Source organism: Orbicella faveolata, unplaced genomic scaffold (genome assembly GCF_042242905.1).
Source record: "Orbicella faveolata isolate gen_17 unplaced genomic scaffold, um_ofav_v1 contig_2, whole genome shotgun sequence".
NCBI classification, from domain to species: domain Eukaryota; kingdom Metazoa; phylum Cnidaria; class Anthozoa; order Scleractinia; family Merulinidae; genus Orbicella; species Orbicella faveolata.
Window position 1 is genome coordinate 21,453,972 of NW_028301547.1, and position 18,809 is coordinate 21,472,780.

Genomic DNA, 18,809 nt, shown 5'->3' on the forward strand with positions numbered 1-18,809 from the left:
TGCACTATAATTGATATATCATACAACAACACATCTTTTTATAAACCTTTGTTTTCTTGAAGGTCTTTTCTTTAATGACGAGCTTTTATATTAAATGTACACGGTTACACCACTCCTTATCTCTCTTTTCAGAAACAAGCCCACTCCCACACTCTCCTAAGACCTCTTCAGGAGGCACTGGTGTAGTGTTTTAAATCTAGATACAGTTGAAACGATGGGGGAACAAGTATAATTATGGTTTGCTGTGTTAAAGTACGTACTTCTCAGTTTGGACTGACTGATTTCCTCCACTCTCTAACTTCATTCTCTTGGTGGTTCTATCTGTTTTTTTGTTTGTTTGTTTGTTTGTTGTTGTTGTTGTTTTTTTCTTCCTTCCTTCCTTTCTTTCGTCCTTCCTTTCTTTCCTTCTTTCTTTCTTTCTTTCTTTCTTTCTTTCTTTTTGTCATCGCTTGGAGTAATTTTAAGGCCTTTAGGAGTCGTGAAATTAAAGTGCATTGAGGCGAAATGGTGCGAAGTATTGACACGGTTTTCATCAATCCATTCATATATGTTTTTCTTTTTTTTTCTCTCTCTCCAATTAAAGATCTAAACCTATAAATTAACAAACTTATATCTTTTTTATCAAAGTGGATAAGTCATCTAGAGATCTCGTAGTCGTTGCAGGGTCAGGGAACCAACAGACCGGGTACTTTCTTCTTGGACTACATTCTGCCAAATATCGATATATCTAAAGCTGCCTTCTGCAATTTTCAAAAGCAAGTCTGCTGGCATTGTCTTCAAAATGGATGTGATGTTGTTCCAGGCTGTTGAAGTAATTTAACGTGATCCTGCACTAATTCTCTCTGTCCTAATCAAATCTGAAAGGAAACAGAGAAAGGAAACAGAGTGTATATTGTACTGATATAGTTGTTCAGTGTTGCAAATCACGAGCTTGTATTCAAGTTTGGTTGTTGGAAAACATTTCTTTAAAACTATATTGCTGATAGCTTTTCTTAAATATGCTCTGTCTCTCCGGAAAAATTAAGACTTATGTTTATTATTATTTTTATAGGGTTAGGGTGAGACAGAAAAATCAGAGTTAGAAATAATTTCGATCGAGGTGATAAGTCCTTTACATACTTACATTATAAATAACTTTTTGCTTACATTATCCCATAACGCGAATATCATGTTAATAACTACAAACCCAAATGACCAGCAAACCATGTGACATTAGTAATTTCAAGTCTGTCACGTGTGTAATGATTCTATATTTATGCTATTAACCAAATTATATTTTAAAATAACCAAAGCAGAAACCAGACCGACCTCTCATACACTGGGTTAACAGCTTCGGCTTCGATTATATTCTGTGAGACCTCATCCATGCTGAAACGAGATTGGAATTGAGTCATTAAATATTTTCCATGCTATGAATGAACCTGGCGGATAAAAATAATGGCACGAGTAACATTCTGATCACGATTTACGTACTATATATTGGAGATATAGATAAAATAAAAAGAGGTATGTACTTACCTTTCGTACAAAATGTTTCGATTTCCATCTTGCTCAGTTTCAAAGCTGAAAAAAGGATACAAATAGAGTGTGAAATATGTATGACACTGGAAATACTCTCATTTTCTTTATTCCAACAAGATGGACAAGTACCATTTGAGGGAGGATAAACTAAGGGCATTCTATGCAAATTCCAACAATATAACATAACATAACATAAGATATCATTGCATAGCGTAGCATAGCAGAACATAACATAACATAACATAACAGAACAGAACAGAACAGAACAGAACAGAACAGAACAGAACAGAACAGAACAGAACAGAACAGAACATAACATAACATAACATAACATATCATAGGATATCATAACATATAACATAATTTCAATTCTCTAAGCGTGTGCGGCGCGCAAAGTTTTTCTTTTAATTTGGTTTAAAAGTGAAGGCTCCAAAGAATTGAGACTTCTGCAAGTGTCGGTTAAGGACGGAATTGCACATGCACAGGACGTATGACCTCTGTGGACTTCACACCATGACACGTAACTTTCAGGGTACTCGCTAATGTGGGTGCTGTTTCTGCTTGGGAGAAAGGGATTCGTGATTCTTCGAGAGCGTCTAAGAGAGAGGAAAACCAAGCTATAACCAGAATTTTACAGTAGTTTGCACTAAACCTGCTGGAGTAAAGTGGATTGCCACTCTCTTTGATTTCGTCATCCACCTCAAACATCTCATCGGAGTACGTAAACGCCCTGTTTTGAAAACGATCACATGATAAGATCACTTGGAAACTCTGTCAGTGCTAAGTATTATGAAATATAATAATAACGAAGAAGCAAAAAGGAATTAGGAGTGGCATATGTACTGAATTTTCATCCAATCAGCTGTTTGACCGAATCAGAATTTAGAAGTGCTGGAATTAAGGAGGGAGGAAGGAAAAGGGAGGGGGGGGGGGTTGTGCAAAAGCAGAGAACCAAAGAAAACCCTCGGCACAAGGAAAGACAAACCACACAGGACGCCGGGTTCGGATTCGAACCCAGGCCACAATCGTGGGAGGCGAACGTCGTCCCCATTGTATCATCCCTGCTCTCCATATTTTGTTTGATTTTGATCGTTTGCTTGTTTGTTTGGTCGTTTACTTGCATGTTTGTTTGTTCGTTTGTTTGTTTTTTTAAGGTGAAAGCTAGTACCTGTTGTCGTATAAAATGTTGAGTTCTTCCTTCTTGTGTTCGATATAAGAGTAATGTTCCTCTTCTGCATTTTCTTTACTGAAAACAACAACGAAAACAATTAATAACAAATACGTCGCCTAACAGTGATCTTTTATCTAGTACCTTTTGCGCTTTATAATGAGTAAACTTTTAGTCAACGGAGGCTGAGTACTAACTATTCTGCGCAATTTAAGACATGGTCATCTATAGGGACTCCATGAAATTTAGCAAGAGGGTCTTCCCGGGGGGGGGGGGGGGGGTCTCTGGCACGGTTCACGAACGGAAAAAATTGAGGATCACGGATCACAGAAATAAGAATTTCGTTTTCTCGAATCACGAAAATAGGCAAGTAAAAATACTCTTTGTAATAACCTGTTTTTACACTAGAAACAGTGTTTGAAGAAAGCAAAATCGCGAATGGTTAAGTCAAGGCTCCATATTGCAAATCGCATACCTAAGTAACTCTTGATAGACGACCCTAACCGTTCGGAGGACTTGCGTCTCAAAATCACGTAGAGTAGAGCGGTAAAATCACGAATATCGGTTAAATTCAAGTTCTCCACGGGTCACGCAAAACCTTCAGGTCACGAGTCACGAAAAATAATTTCCTAAATTCACGTTTCAGGGAAAATCAAATCAGCTAATCACGAATCACGAGAATACCCCTGTACGACCCTCTAGCAAGGCTACCCTCGGCCCGTATTGAGGTATCACCAGCCATCGAGGGCAATTCATCATCAGGTGACAGTTTTTAACACTTCGAGAGAGAGGTTTCCCAAATTGCCATACCTACCTGCTGCCGTAAATATTTGGAACACCGTTTGCAACTCCTGCTTTTCGTTCAGTCGCTTTGAAGGCAACACTCAGCCTGTCTCGGTCTGTTTGCTTTCTTTTTAATTGCCTGTAATATTGACATAAAGTCCTAACTGATTAATATAACAACGATTAAAATATATCACACAACAATTTTTTCCCCGATATACAACACTGCACGCTCTCGTTGTGTACTTGGAGACCATATGACCAACAATGAAACTGTTTCCCGCGGAAGTCTCAGAGCGGCAACATTCAGCGCCCCACGAATTCGAAGATGAACTGGCGACCGCAGTTTTCTTATTGAAATCTACTTATGTCGTTTTTGTACTACAGAAAAATTACTTTGCGACTGGTTTCCTTCGTATCTTGATATTTCCCAAGGCTCCACTTGGAGAAACATTTGGATTCTCCGAAAAATAAAATCAACTGTTTCTATCGCACTTGCAGGTATCGCGGAGAAAAACTACAAAACTATTTAATGGGCGGGAAAAATTTCTATCTTACAATTTACCGTTTTCTACAAAGGCAAAACGTTGATCCTGCCACAAGTACAGATATCCCAATCAAGGACACAGTCACAGCAACAATGACGTGAACATTGCTTGCAGTGCCTGGATTTTTATTCCTAACTCTTTGCACGCCATCTTCATTTGCCGTTGTGGTAGTTGTCCACTCTTTTCCACTGCTCGGTCCGGTTGGTAAAATGTGTAGTTCAGTGGCAGGTCGTGTAGTTGAGGGCTCCCCTGTGGGTTCGCTAGGCCTGGCACTAGTTTCCTCCCCAGTTGTCCAAGAGGTCTCTGTGGAGGAAGCGTTTGTAAATGGAACAATCGTTGTATCGTTCGGTTTTGTGGTGGCTGCCAGTACTTCAGAGGTTGGTTTGTTGCTTGAGGTTCCAGCTAGAGTTGTTGGGTTTTGGCTTTTCATGTTTCTCTCTTTTGTTGGCTTTTCCCTTTCGATGTTGCAGTTGGTGCAGTTTTTGTAGTGCTGTTCGATGTAGTTGTGGTTACTGCTGTTGTTGTACTTGTGTTATTCGATGTTGTGGTTGCTGCTGTTGTTATAGTGTTGTTTGATGTCGTAGGTGCTGCTGTTGTTGTAGTGTTGTTCGATGTTGTTGCGGTTGCTGCTGTTGTTGTACTTGTGTTATTCGATGTTGTGGTTGCTGCTGCTGTTATAGTGTTGTTTGATGTTGTAGGTGCTGCTGTTGTTGTAGTGTTGTTCGATGTAGTTGTGGTTACTGCTGTTGTTGTACTTGTGTTATTCGATGTTGTGGTTGCTGCTGTTGTTATAGTGTTGTTTGATGTTGTAGGTGCTGCTGTTGTTGTAGTGTTGTTCGATGTTGTTGCGGTTACTGCTGTTGTTGTACTTGTGTTATTCGATGTTGTGGTTGCTGCTGTTGTTATAGTGTTGTTTGATGTTGTAGGTGCTGCTGTTGTTGTAGTGTTGTTCGATGTTGTTGCGGTTGCTGCTGTTGTTGTAGTGTGGTTCGATGTTTTGGTTGCTGCTGTCGTTGTAATGCTGTTCGATGTTGTGGATCCTGCTGCTGTTGTATTACTGTCGCTGCTAGAGGTACTAGAAGATGAGCTATTGCCATTAGTTGTGCCTTCGATAGTTGGACCAGTTAATGGAAATGTTGCAGGATTCACAACGGAAACGGCTGTCGGTGAGGTTGCCTGAGTCCCCTTTGTTGTGCTGCCAAGACTAGTCGGTGCTGTTGAGCATATACAGTAATAAATTAAAGTGATGTTTAAAGAAAAAAGGCTAGTGCGTGTTAAAGTAAACTAAGCCTGATGCAAACAAGATCGAATTCTAAAGTTCAGGTGAATCCGACCCGTCGGCAAGGGTCGTATCTATGCATGCCTCATGTAAGCCACGAAACCATTCAATCAGAGCAAGTACATGGGGTATATATCAAACAGAAATCCTTCACTGGATCAATCTGAGCCCGTCTGGCTTACATTATATATTTTATTTTATTCTTTTGTACTCCCAAACCAACAAGGTAGCTTGTATGTTATCAAAATCCAGGATCCATTAGGTCAAACTCTAATTTAATCAGCACTGTGTTCTTTTGTTTGTTTCTTTGTATTTTTCAGTTTGCTTGTTTGCTTGTATTTTAGTTTGTTTGTGTTTTTATTTTTTTGTTTTATTTTTTTTTTTTTTTTCACTTTTGTAGGACCGACTCTTTAACATAGCGAGCGTACTAATCGATAAGCAACTCAAAGCAAATTGGTGTTTCAAATTAAAACTGATCTAAATGAGAGTTTACAATCCTTACCTGTAACGTGAATGGCGTCATACCGAGCCTTGAATCCTGCACTCCCTACTGTGAAATCAGATCGGAACGTGACGGTAACATTGTTGCTTCTCGTTTTAATAACACCATGTGGATACGCCACACCCATACAGTATTTCCCCACAATAGCCGAAGTGCCATTTGAAAAATTCTCTTGCACCTCCACGTAGTCACAATCACAGTTGGCGGTGACACACATGTCGATCATCTCGAGGCGGAAGTCGAGAAAAGTTATTGAGATGATGTAGTTCCACGGAACATTAATGTACCATTCACACCAGGCCTTGTCTTTGTACGTGTTTGGATAGCTGGGACTCCAGAAGGATCCTGTTAATGACGTTTTAGTCCATCTACACGCTATAAAATGAATAAAGTAATTCAATCGAAGTCCTGTTTTTGAAAGGACAGGCAACTTCTCATATTAAGTGGCACAGGGTAACATGTTTGGCCGATACAGAACAAATCTTGCTATCCGGTGCAAACGCGGTTGGGACGACGCGGTAACGGACTAAGATAGAGAAATAATCTCGACTATTTGAAAGGTGAAAAATGGTTTTGGTAACATATATGTTTAGGTCAAAACAAATCATTTATTCAACTCCATAGTTGAAGATACGTAGTATTTTTGATGAACTTCGAGGTGTTTGGAAATGCGGTCAAACACTGTCTTGAGTCTTTGAAATATCCCCTTAATCGGAACTCAAACTAAGGAGAAAATAAAGAAATAAAATTCTAAAAATCTCTATGCTAATTAAGATCAGATTTTCAAACACCACCACGGTCACTGATGATTTCATTGTTTAAACGCGATGAATTATTTATGAGTTACCTTGGTAATAGCAATAGTAAATGTAAGGTATGCTCAAATCCGCACCATATGGATAAGGATGAGACTATTTGTCATGATTCATATCATTTTCTGTATCATAACGAATGTATTCCAGTGTGTGAATAGTTTTTAGAACCTCCTGGCAATCCTTACTGTTGTGGGCAATAAGATAGAAAGGCGATTCAATGGGCAATTCGATAGGGTCGCTAACCCATCCAAAAGTTTGACAACAAAAGTTGATTTTTGTGTCTTGTTTGTAACTTCCAGCAGGAACAGTGCCGGACTGGAAATTTAAGTTTGCCCCATTTTTACCGTTCTCGTCGTCCCACAAGACCCATCCATCCTGTAGAAGTTTAGGGCAGCTGGCTCCTTTCTTATAAATGCAGTATTGACCGGCAGGCCAACGAAATCTACTGTTATCAACAGTAGCAGACTTGTTCATCTTAAAACAGAAACTCCGGCTAACATCACCAGAACTCAAAACCGTGGCATTGAGATGAAAGCTCGAGGAAGTTTGAGTCAGGCTCTTGTCGTCCTCTAAATCCTGATAAATGTTGCCAGTCTCCCAAGAGAAACCGTTGGCCTTAGGACAGCCCGAATTAGCCATTGGTAGCCCATATTTTCCTGACGGCCATTGGACAGTATGGCTGGCAACTGAAACAGAAGCGAAAGAGTAACAAATTGACGATCGAATCTCTTGCATACAAACAGACACTGATGCGGGCAGAAAGAAAGTCAGCGGTCATTTTATACTTTAGCCGGCACTAAGCGGAACTGATCCAGCGAAAGCATCCCCCAAAAGGTACCACGAGCACCACCCTGATTTTTGAAAGGGATTTCCCGTCTTATTTCGATTCTTTGTGTTAAATACTGGCACTCAGTAAACAAAGTTTACGCTGAATTTATTTAAACGAATGATTTGGGCTTTCTCCAGGGAAACTACAGAGTAACTCAAGTAGTTCTCAAGTTCTCAAGTTACATATTTACGACAACTACTTTACTCTCTACACATTATTCTTAACTTGTCAAGTGAATAAGAACGTACTTGTCTTGTTGATCAACATAGTTTTACCACTGGCAATTCGCATATTTATGTGATTGGTATAGTCCGCCATATTGGAATAGCCGACAATTTCCGAAAACTGCTCGACTCGGAAACTCGCTCTTAGTACTCCTCGGTTGTCCTTCTGAACGGTAGGATTTAGGCACAACCCTAGTTTAGAAACTAAATACTAAATGAACAGACATTTCTTTATTGATTCGATTACGCGGGTGGACCCGTGCGTCCACGAGGAGGGGGGGGGGGGGGGCGGGGGAGGGGGCGTTACTCGGCTGCTACATGTTTTCATAGGCAATAAAGATATTTCTTTTAGAGCTGTTTTTAGCCCTGAATGTGTTTTTTTATATTCGGTCTTGTTTCATGGTTATTAAGATTGCCATTTTGGCCTGACACGTATGACGCTGTATATTCTTTCAGTGTCGTTTCAATAAATAACGTGTGGGCAATTTGGATAACATTGTTTAAATGTCTTTGAGTGATGATAAACAACTCTTTTAAACGTATATAAACTACCTCTGTTGACTAGCTTTCAAAATTTAATGCAATACGTTTCTTGCTTTATATATCAAGCATAAATGGTAAATATATTTGATTACACTTTATCTATCACTGGCCTCCCTAGCAATGTCCTGGTCTTGAGAGAGTTTTTGTTAAAAAGCCAGGTGAACAAAGGCCAGATTTCCCCAGGTCTGTTATGGAGGGGTATTTCGACTGATATTATCCAGACCTGAGGCCCATTTCTGGAAGGTCCCGATAGGTTTTCGCATCTGGAAAACCGCAGCAAAATTTCGAACCTTATGACTACAGAGCTCTTTTATTGACGTATTCTTAATATGAAAAGAGGTTGTATACTCTTCTCCGTTTTGAGATACACATGAACTAAAACTGGCTTTACGGGCCCGAAATGTTTGCGGGGCTTTCGAGAAACGCGCCCCAAGGACAGATCACTCTTACTTAAAAAAATTGAGAAAGAAAAACAAACTGTGGAGAACTGTCACTGATAAATTAAGGTTGTGGACTTTTAAACTCTTCGAGTGAGACCACTAAAATCATAAGTTTTTGATTTAAATTTATAGCCTAAATTAGGTGAGAGCTTTCTAAGAATTTTACGCCATATTCCAGCCAAACCTCTGGGTAAGTATCCCCGACAGTACATGCGGACAAAAACAAGTTGAAACACGCACCTTCTGTAGATAAACAGCTGAACAGCATCACTCCAAAAATCTTGCAACAAACCACTAGTCTGTAAGACCTCTTTGTTGAGTAAGACATGCTTTACAGTTTCCAGCCGGAACTAAAGTTAAAGAGATAACTGATCCCTACTTGGAGCACGAAAATTAATTTGGCGATCGATAGAGCGGTCTTCAAGAGTCACGAGTGTCTTAGCGAGAGTGCAAATGTCAGCTCACATTTGTCTATCGTCAGTTAGCTATTGTCGGTTGTCATGCATGCAGTTTGGAAAAGAAACATTTCAGCGTATAAAAACTAGTTTTACAAGTAACACGATGGTGTGAGACTGATTAGAAACAGGTTCAAGTGCAAGTGGTCCACGGTTATTTCGAGTTCGAATTATGTGCAATTTACGGCGGTGTTTGCGTTATAGCAAGGACTCCCGGGGGGGGGGGGGTACTCCTTTATATGGGCCATATAGGTATGTGCGGCCCCAAAGGGTAGGGATTTTCAGCCGTTTTGGTCATAATTAGGGTATCGATTTTGGCCATTTTGGTCTTAAATACGGTATGGTTTTAGCACTCTAGTCTTGAACTGGGTATGTTTCTTAGAAGAAGCTGCTTTTTCATCATTATCAATAAGACCATCACTTCATAACTTATTTTAGGGCAATTGTGCCAGCTGCAACGGTAATAAATAGGGCATCGAATTTTTGGTCAGGTCATAAATAAGGTACCAAAAATCGCAGATTTTGGTCATAAATAGGGTAAGGGCTTTAGGAAGTCGGCCGCAGACCCCCACCCAACTTTTCTGGGAGTGCCCCCCCCCCCCGCCCCCCGGAGTAATGAAGCGGAAGGATGGAGTCTCTAGATCTTGGTAGATGATGGCAGAACATAAACTCACGGAACGTCATCAAAGGCTGACAGGGGAGCCAGCACCTGCAGACCATTTGCCATTGTAGTCTTCAAGCGAAAATAGATTGATTTCAGTGGAAATAAAGTGTAGACGTTCATTATTTTATTCTTTTTTTTTTTTTTCTTATCCTTTTGTTTAGACAACAAACAGGCAAAAATCTAAATTTTACATGAAACAGAAAAAGTACTATACATTTTACAGCAACTTTGAGCCTGAAGAATTATGATAAACAACATAATTACATATTAGACACTAAGGAGAGTTTTTACAAAAAATGCGCTCGACCACGGTGACCCTTTAACTACTTTTCAAGTAGTTCAAATCTAAGCCATTTCACTACTAATTAAAATAATAACTCGTTTCTGACCCATTCTTTTTTTCTGTCCGTCAAAATGACGACGGTCAGGCTAAGAAATGGCAAATGGACTAACCCTAACTCTAAGTCAAAATGATGTAGAAAATGAAAGTACATGAAATTACCTTTGGATCTGAGAGCGCAAAGCCCTTATGACGAAAGATCTACCTGTAACATGACGTTTAAGTAAACATTATTGCGAAATGTAGGTTGTTACAGGTTAGCATTCCTTAGCTTGTTTGGGAAGAAACTTTCTAGTTAGCTCGAAATCCTAAAGTCTTAAATGGTAAGGCGATTGGTTGACCAAAGTCGTCTTGGCTTTCTCGGCCATGATCCTGTTGTCTTTTCTGTTATTGGCTCATTAGGTCGGATGGTCTTTCGTTTGCCTTAAGCGTGTTCTCTCCATTCCTTCATTACGGCCTGTAGAATAGGAAAAACTAATAAGAATATGTTGACAGAAATTACGTGAGAAACTTACGCCTTACCGCAGATTAAAGTCGGATCGCGTGCCGGTCGGTCGCGGACGGCATCAAAATTTTCCCTAATGCTTTTCAGATATTTGCTCGCTCGGAGTCAGAAAATACAATCATTTAAAGCAAAGTAGCATGTATTCTCCTCGAAGATCATTTAACGGCGTTGTTAATCTGGAATAATTCTCAGCACTGGGTCAACTCACCTTTCATACAGAGGGTTTTCAGAAAACTGGTCTTTCGAATTCGTTCCAACAAGTCTGAAAGACAAATAACAAAAAAATGAGGATCGAATCATGGCGTATGTTACTCTTATTTTATGCCGTAACTAACTCAAAACCAGGATTGGAGCTATCCTTTAAGTTTTTCTCCCGCGGCGAGGAGAGGGGGCTCCCAAATAAAATTGACGGGAAAATCATTGAGAATTTTGATAGGTGAGCAGTCAATTCGTTCCTGTCATAAAAAGCCTGTTAATGTTTGTTACCGGAGTAACCCTGTAAGTGGTCCTGCACGGTATGTACACCAGGCACACGGTATGCGATATCAAGCCAGTAATTTTAAACCACAAAAGATACGCTTTATGGGAGCCCCAAAAACGGGATGGTTTCTCCCAGTAAAAATGAAGATAATAGAATTATCTGCAGAAAAAAATAGATAATTCATGTACTGCTAACGGATTTTGTTAAGACAAAATAGATGTGAATGTTTTAACTCATCAAGGTTTGCTTTGGAGTTCGTTCCAGATTCAGGTTACCTGTTGTCGTAGATGGGATTATCGCTTTGCTTGTCTGCGGAGAATAGTCGTTCCATTTCACTGCTGTAGAAGAAAAAATACGATAGAGCTATCGTAAAAGACGTTCTCGCTACGGTGTGTCACGCTAAGCCAGAGGCTCGAATTTAATGCACGCACCGGGGACTCTTGTTACTACAGAAACGACCGCAGACTAGTCTCCAGTTACACGCAAGCGTTAGTTGCCTACATCAGTTTTTACACATTCTTTTGGACACCTTCTGAACAGGGGAAAACCGCCTTTGTCAATATTGAAATGTACAGCTGGTGAAACTTAGCAGATATCTCGAGTTAATTTCTAGCTAACACTAAATTAGTCTCCTTCGCAGCCGTTTTTTGGGATGTCATGCAACTGGGGGAGCGTTGCGTGACATCCCCAAAAACGGCTGCGGAGGAGACTAACACTAAATTGGATCAGACTATTTTTGGTTATAATCTTTTCTCGCGGTAAATATGAATTCGGGAAGCGTGCAAAAAGCGATCCATTCTTCGTGGATCGCTCCAGCGATCTCTCTCGCCGTTCTGACAATGATTCATCTAATTTTCTCGCCATCCTTAGATCAGCAGAAGACATGGTTCGCCTTAAAAGATGAGTTATGCGTGGTCCCTCCGAGAAAATTCTGCAGTAATGGCTCATTTTATATGTTTCCCGCGGAAGTTTGCCGCGTCGACATTGGTGACCTTGAGGACAAAAATGGCGGGCTTGTACCTTTGTCATGGTTTAATTTAACAAGGGAGCCAAAGCTGCTGACACCCTCTATGCTGGTACTACTTTCGCTTTACTCGCTGGAAATCTGCCCCGGAAAAATCCTGCCGAAGGAGAATTTTTCAAATCAGAGATCTTCCAACATTTGAGAAGGGTTCTAACCAGAGACTTGTGGTTGTCTCGAACAGACGATCGCGATCCTCTTGAGTCTACTCTGAGAAGTAGCGTTTTGATCCCAATTCTGATTGGTTTAAAATTACAAAGATTGGAGTTTTCAAGTTACAGGAATGCAAAGGTGAAACAAGACTTCAAAGTCGTTCTCGTCGTTAAAACCCAAGGAAACAGTCAAGACCAACAGCCTGTAATCCGGTCTGTGCAGTTGAAATATGAATGTATTTCTTAAAAAGGCGTGGTCATGAGCACGTGCTGTCTTTGCATCTATCTTCATACATAATACCTACACGATTGCAGATGCTGGAGCACTGAGTTCACCTGATTCTCTCACAGAGTTATTCTGGTTACCCTTTTGAGCACGTTTTGTACGGAGACGATGTCTGTCAAAGAAAGATATGTCAGTCAACCATAGATAAACGTGCCAAGCATAAAGTAGGGGGGCTGGTGGGATTCAGGGGGGTCATGCCAGACAAAAGGGGGGCAGAAATAAATGGTGTTTAAAGGAGCGCCGCTCAAAATATTACCTTATTGACGGCTTCAACAATAGGGCAGAAGTTCTACCAGAATTTCTAAAATAGCGTTCCTGAGGTTATAAAAATGCATAAATTTCTCGGGGGAGCATGCCCCCGGACCACCATACTTTGTTACGTACTCTATAGCAGGAACTAAGCCCGCACTAAGCATTTGGTTCACGCTACGGACCTGGAAGCAACCATTTTTTGAAATGCCGGGATATGAAAAAGGTACCAGCTTCGTAAAATAAATTTAATTTCTCGAAAAAAAAAATCCTCTTAACGTCATTTCCACGTTTACTTCCGTTCCCTTCCATTTTCTAACGAATTGCGTGCGTCATGATTGAGCTGAATATCTAACGAATAGATGATTAGAGGAATAGTGTCCCAGCTGATTACTGAAAGTTTCATTTTGAAATTTCTTTAGTTTGAACAGATTGTCATTAGGCTCCTTGAACATATCATTAGAACTTTCTAGAACGTAATTAATAAACGCCCAGAACAACATTGTCCGACAACCTTTTATTTTTGAGTCGTTATCCGCGAAAATCACCGAAAACTAACCCTTATAAACAGATAAATAGCCTCTAAAACGGCAAAAAATTGATTCTGTGTAAATACCTCGATGGCAGAAATTAAACAGCATTTACTCGGTCAACGATAAACATACAGCTTAGGTACATTGGAATTATTAGTTATGTTTCAGGTAGAATCCGGTGTTTAAAATCTATATGGTGAATTGAGATAGTAGCGATTATATTGTGTACGTACCTTCTCTTGAAAAGATGGTACACCAAGAGCAAAAGTGCGAAAACAAGCACAGCAAAAGAGCCACTTGCGACAATTATGTACTTCAATGGGATGCTAGTAACGACGTTTGAATGTGGCTCCACATCTTTGGATGTTTGTACCCTGTGAGTGTTTTCTGCTGTCTTCTCTTCCTTCTTGCTGTTTGTTGGCTTCGCGGACGTAAGTTCGCGTCTTTCTGTTTGTTTTCCCTCCGGAGTTTTCGACAGATCACTGGATGATAAACTCTTTCTTTTCTTACTACTTTTATCCATTGTTGTGCTGTGTGTAGCTTGAATAGGTTCGGTAGTAAAGGCTGGACCTTTTGTAGAAGTAAGTTTGTGTTCCAGGGACCACCACGTCAGCTGTTGAGATGCTGATACCAGCCGGAAAAATAGCAAGTCAGCTTTCGATTGGACACTTAACTACTTATCAACTTGAATATCGTAAAGGTAAATTAACCGTCGTAGCGATTTTGTGAAGCTAACTTTTCGAGCGTTAGATAGCTCTTCGTCAGGCAAAGAGAAATCAGGCTGATGAAAGTTGACATGAGACTAACTGGTTTGAAACGGAGAAGCCTATATTAAGACAACGCCTTCGCGTTCATACGAGGTACGAAAAAAATTGTATAACTACAGTGTAGCAAACAGTAATTGTTCCTGCAATGCTAAGCATGAAACACTAGACATTTAAGGACGTTCGCGCGAAAATTTTCCAGTCGATAGATTTTTTTTTTAAATTTTACTGCAGTCAGATAATGAGTCACTTGTGTCTGAGGGTCACCGACTTCGTTTCAGAGATAAAGCGTGTGGAAACAACCTTGATTCTGAAAAATTGGCGCACGTAATTCAGCATGGTCTACAGGGGTTTATAGTTAAAAATATGGAAGGTGAGTCAACGGAGGCAAACGATCTTAGTCATATTTTGTAGGGTCTGTTGCGTAAATAATTCCAAATGTTACCAACGTTTTCACAAAACTTAACTCTTCAAAAGGCATTTGAAACCGTCGCGTGCACAGATACTGAAACGAAGAGCTAAAAAGAACGGAATTCGATGGTGCATTTTGCAAAAACTTATTGTACTTCTAGTCAATAGATTTTCTTCATTTTTTCGCTAAACGTAGAAAATCGGTAGAGAAAATGATCCATCAAAAAAAAATAGGGGTCACCAAACGTCCAAGATCGTTAAATCCAGGAAAAGCTATAGCAATGGCCATCTGCCCCATCATTGTTCATTTTATTGCTTAGCGCGCGCTCTCATGCATGACGTGACGTGTGAATTTGCGTGCGCAGTAAAGATGCACAGAAACAATTAGTGCGAACGTCCTTAAGCTAATTATACCTTTGACTGTAGCTGGAACTGATGTGTAAGATGCGTTGAAACCTTTTGCCGATATCACGTGATCAGAATAAAACGTTACCATCATTTTATTGGTAGATGACTGAATGATTGGCAGCGGCAATTTCGTCATACAATATCTTCCAAGAGTAGTGACGTCAGCCTTCACTGACTCTTCCTTGACTTCCACATAGTCACAGCTGCACCGGCTATTTCCACACGAGTAAGGATTGGATTCCAGCTCGAAGACTCCGAATCGTAGTTGTATTACGTAGCCTTTAGGTGCAGTGATGTTCCACTGACAATCTTGAAAGTTGTGGTAGTTTTCTGGGTAATATGGCGAGGCAAATACGCCACTTGACTTATTAAAGTTCCACTTGCATTCTAGGAGAATATCAACATGAAAAACGTCAGCGTTACTTGTTTAGTTTTCCAGTAAAATATAGTCCAACATCAAATTTAATCTTGCGCGTCATACCAGTGACCTTTTTCTTTCGGACTTCAGTTATCTGTGCACGTTAACAACTAATTCTGTTGCTGTCAAGTAACAATAAAACTCGGCTTTGGCTACTTGAAGGGTTTGGTCTTTCAGCCATTTCATGCAGTAAGAATAGAGGGTCTGCACATTGATTGTACTTTATGTTAAATGGTTAATGGGTTAAATGAATTTATTTTTTCTCTTTGTGACCAGCTTATTTCATATATGTACTGATTTTATGTAAAAATAATTATCCGTCTTGCTCTTGGAGTTTTCAGAAAAGGATTAACTTGAACTTGTATGGATGGGTGCAAACAGTGAGATTGTATAAATCTGCTGAAAATGGCTAAAAAAGGTGTTTTGAAATTGATTCTTAGAAATGAGTCTTAAAATCGCTCTTCGATCAAAAGTATCCCTTCCACGACTTTCAAGAGTTGTTACAGGTTTTAATAGGTGTTTAATGGTGATAATAAGTAGTGTTCTTGTCACTCTGTTTATGAAAGACGAGAACGAAAGCTTTACCTCGATAGTAACAGTAATAAATCGTGGGCTGTCTTAGATTAGCACCATATGGGTAAGGATAAGCTCTTGCGTCCTGATTGTTGGTATTCTCTGTATCAAACACCACGTGCTCCAGTGAATACACGGCTCCCTGGACCTCTTGACAAGTGGTCGACTCGAACGCTAGTAGATAAAATGGCTTATTGACTGGAAGCGAAACCCGTTTCTCGACAGATCCCGTCGTCATGCAACAGAAATATATCATGGTATCCTTGTTGTAAAGTCCAGCGGGAAGTTCCCCACCTTTGCTATTGCGGTTGGAACCGTTGTTTCCGTTGTCGTCGTCCCAAAGAACAGATCCCTTGTGGAAATCTGGTGGACAAAGGTCACCTTTCTTATAAATACAGTACTTTCCGTTTGGCCATTTAGGCTTTCCTTCGTCTGCCTCGGTCGAGTTTTTCACGCAGAAGTAACGCTTTATTTCTGGTTTTCCGATTTTTGTCTTCAGGTGGATGTTCGGAGAATGCCTGTTTCGGTTCTGATCCCTTTCTAGTTCTTCGGTTCGGTGTCCCGTGTACCAGGTAAATCCACCACCCTCGGGGCATCCCGAGTCTGCCATTGGTAGGGCATACGTGTCGGCGGGCCACATAGAGGATGCTGAGTAGAAAAAGCATATGGTGCCATATTCAAGACTTTAGATAATCGGTTAATAGCCATATTATAGATGTTATTATCTTTGTCATTTTTACCCCTCTTCAGTTGCGTGACCCGCGGTAGATGTAAACCCCGGTATAGACCCCCAGCTTGCGCATGTATTAAGCTGAGATTTTCGTTTCGTGGACTAAAATCCTTGTTTGAGTGTTCAAACCACTTCAAGTAGGAAATATAAATGTGTTGAAGTGACGTTTGGCACGTGCCTCCCTGAAACAACAAACGAGTTCGATCCAAGCGGTTTAAATATTACTGCGCTGTTTGGCCCTCTGAATTCATGATTTACATGTACATCATCTAGTTTTATATTCATCCCAAAAGATTAAAACGGATGAGAATTTTATATACATCTATATCGACCTTGGAACTAATATAATACAGTGCGCATAGTATGAATACAGTTAATTTTGGAACAGTACACAATGAAGTGCTTATATTTGTAGCCAAAAACTCAACAGAGCTTTCACAGAGAGTAAAAACCTACATGGTCATGATTTCATCACTTGCACGCCCCGCTCTTGACACATTGGAAGCGTGATCAGTTTTAAAGACGCTAAGGTGTCAGCTGTCTCTTCTAAAAGTGGAAAGATTTCAATTATCACAGTGTGATAGCTGCAATAGCCACGTCCTTCGTAATTCTTCACGGAACGGGTTGTTCTGAATATTGCAGCCTAACCCCTAATCCTTTTTCTGATGGTTCCTCGAGCTAAGCACCCAATTTAAGCGAGGAAACGAAGTTAAGTATTCAACAATTTAAGTATTACGTAACTGCCGGAAATCCACGACCTTTCCAAGCCAAAATTATATCTGTCTGATTTAGTAGCACCTTGTCAGATTTTGGCCTGCTATGGCGCACAGCCAGTTTTGTTTCAAAACCCCAAACCTGCTATTGTAAAAGTTGGACAAATATTACTTATATAAAAGATTAGCAAACATATCCATGAACACCACTTTGGAGAGACTACACTCAGAAAATCTCTGAGGGGCTCTTTATATTCTCGTATCGAAGCTCAATGTATGTAGCGAAACAAATTAAAAAAAAAAAAAAAACACAGAGAGGCGGCTTTGAAAATATTCTAGGCCTGTAGAGGTCATTTACATAATTGTTTTTTTAGAATATGGATTCTAGTCCATAAAGCTAAGAAGATAACGCTATTACTAGAATGTAAGGAGGTTTGAACAATATTGAGACGTAATACGGTTAAATGAAGTTATCGTTTATAATCATTGCTCTTGTGTGGAGTAATGGTTTCTGTTTATATCATAAATCAGATGCACAACACTGCCCTCTAATTTGGCCTCAGTTGCTTCAAGATGGCACCGAAATAAATCTGCCTCTAAAGACGGTAAATAATGTTGACTTAGCAATCCAAGTTTTCCCGTTTAATACGGAAAGAAAGAACGTCAAAGAGTTGATATTTATTGTAAAAGCATGCTTATTGCGTTTTTGGTTTTCAAAATAGAGGTCTCAAAGTTATCATCTGGCCGGTATATTGCGCAAGCCATTTACTTATTGTCACATTTAATTCGAAGCTATTTTAATCAAGCATGTTCACCTGAGCTTCGTCTTTCCGCCCTGACTATCTAGACTCACAAGACGTTCTATGTTATATCGGCATCGCTGGGTTATACTTCAACAGCGCTTATTTGGTGAATACGGTCAGTATTACCTTACCTGTGGTGTGAACAAAACACAGAACTTCAGCAAAAGAAGCAGCACACAAGATAAAGAAGAGGATTCTGCTCGATGCGTCCATACTACCCGATTGTTCAAAGTTCATTCGGAAAAAAGCATTTCGCGGGTTGTTGGAGCTTAGAAGCACGGCCGGCTCAACACAGCAGCAATCACGACAAATATTATCTTCGCGCAATTGGCCAATTAAAAGTGTGAGAAACAATTAGGTCAGCGTGAATCCTTCCAATTGCAGCTTATCAGGAAATGAGAGATCTTGACGATTTACAGGAAAGCGCGTTTAGACAGCAAGGCTCCCATTTAATTTGGGTTTTTAATCAGCACAGATGTGACTACATGTGATTTGCGGCGCAGAGGTACGGTCAGTAATGAGCTCCTGGTACGGTCGGTCAAAAGAGCAGGTATAAAATAGTTCCACCTTTATTGTTGCCCGCACAGATGAAATAGCCCGTGGAAAGAATAGTTTATCTTCTTCGACTACGGGCATTTTTAATTTATTTAG

At 40.1% G+C, this 18,809-nt stretch overlaps 1 pseudogene across 1 annotated transcript; it reads right to left on the reverse strand.

Annotated features, from left to right (window-relative positions):
* Positions 1–33: 33 nt before the first annotated feature.
* LOC110065955 (uncharacterized) lies at positions 34–18,512 on the reverse strand (annotated as a pseudogene). Its single transcript, XR_016207135.1, has 18 exons — positions 18,290–18,512; positions 15,925–16,560; positions 14,928–15,308; positions 13,572–13,962; positions 12,576–12,668; positions 11,373–11,435; positions 10,825–10,878; positions 8,893–8,981; positions 6,649–7,302; positions 5,802–6,176; positions 5,033–5,234; positions 4,038–4,439; positions 3,504–3,611; positions 2,690–2,767; positions 2,174–2,251; positions 1,519–1,563; positions 1,309–1,368; positions 34–857 (listed from the first exon to the last, which is right to left on the reverse strand). The product of XR_016207135.1 is annotated as an uncharacterized LOC110065955 (transcript).
* Between the last annotated feature and the right edge of the window lie 297 nt (positions 18,513–18,809).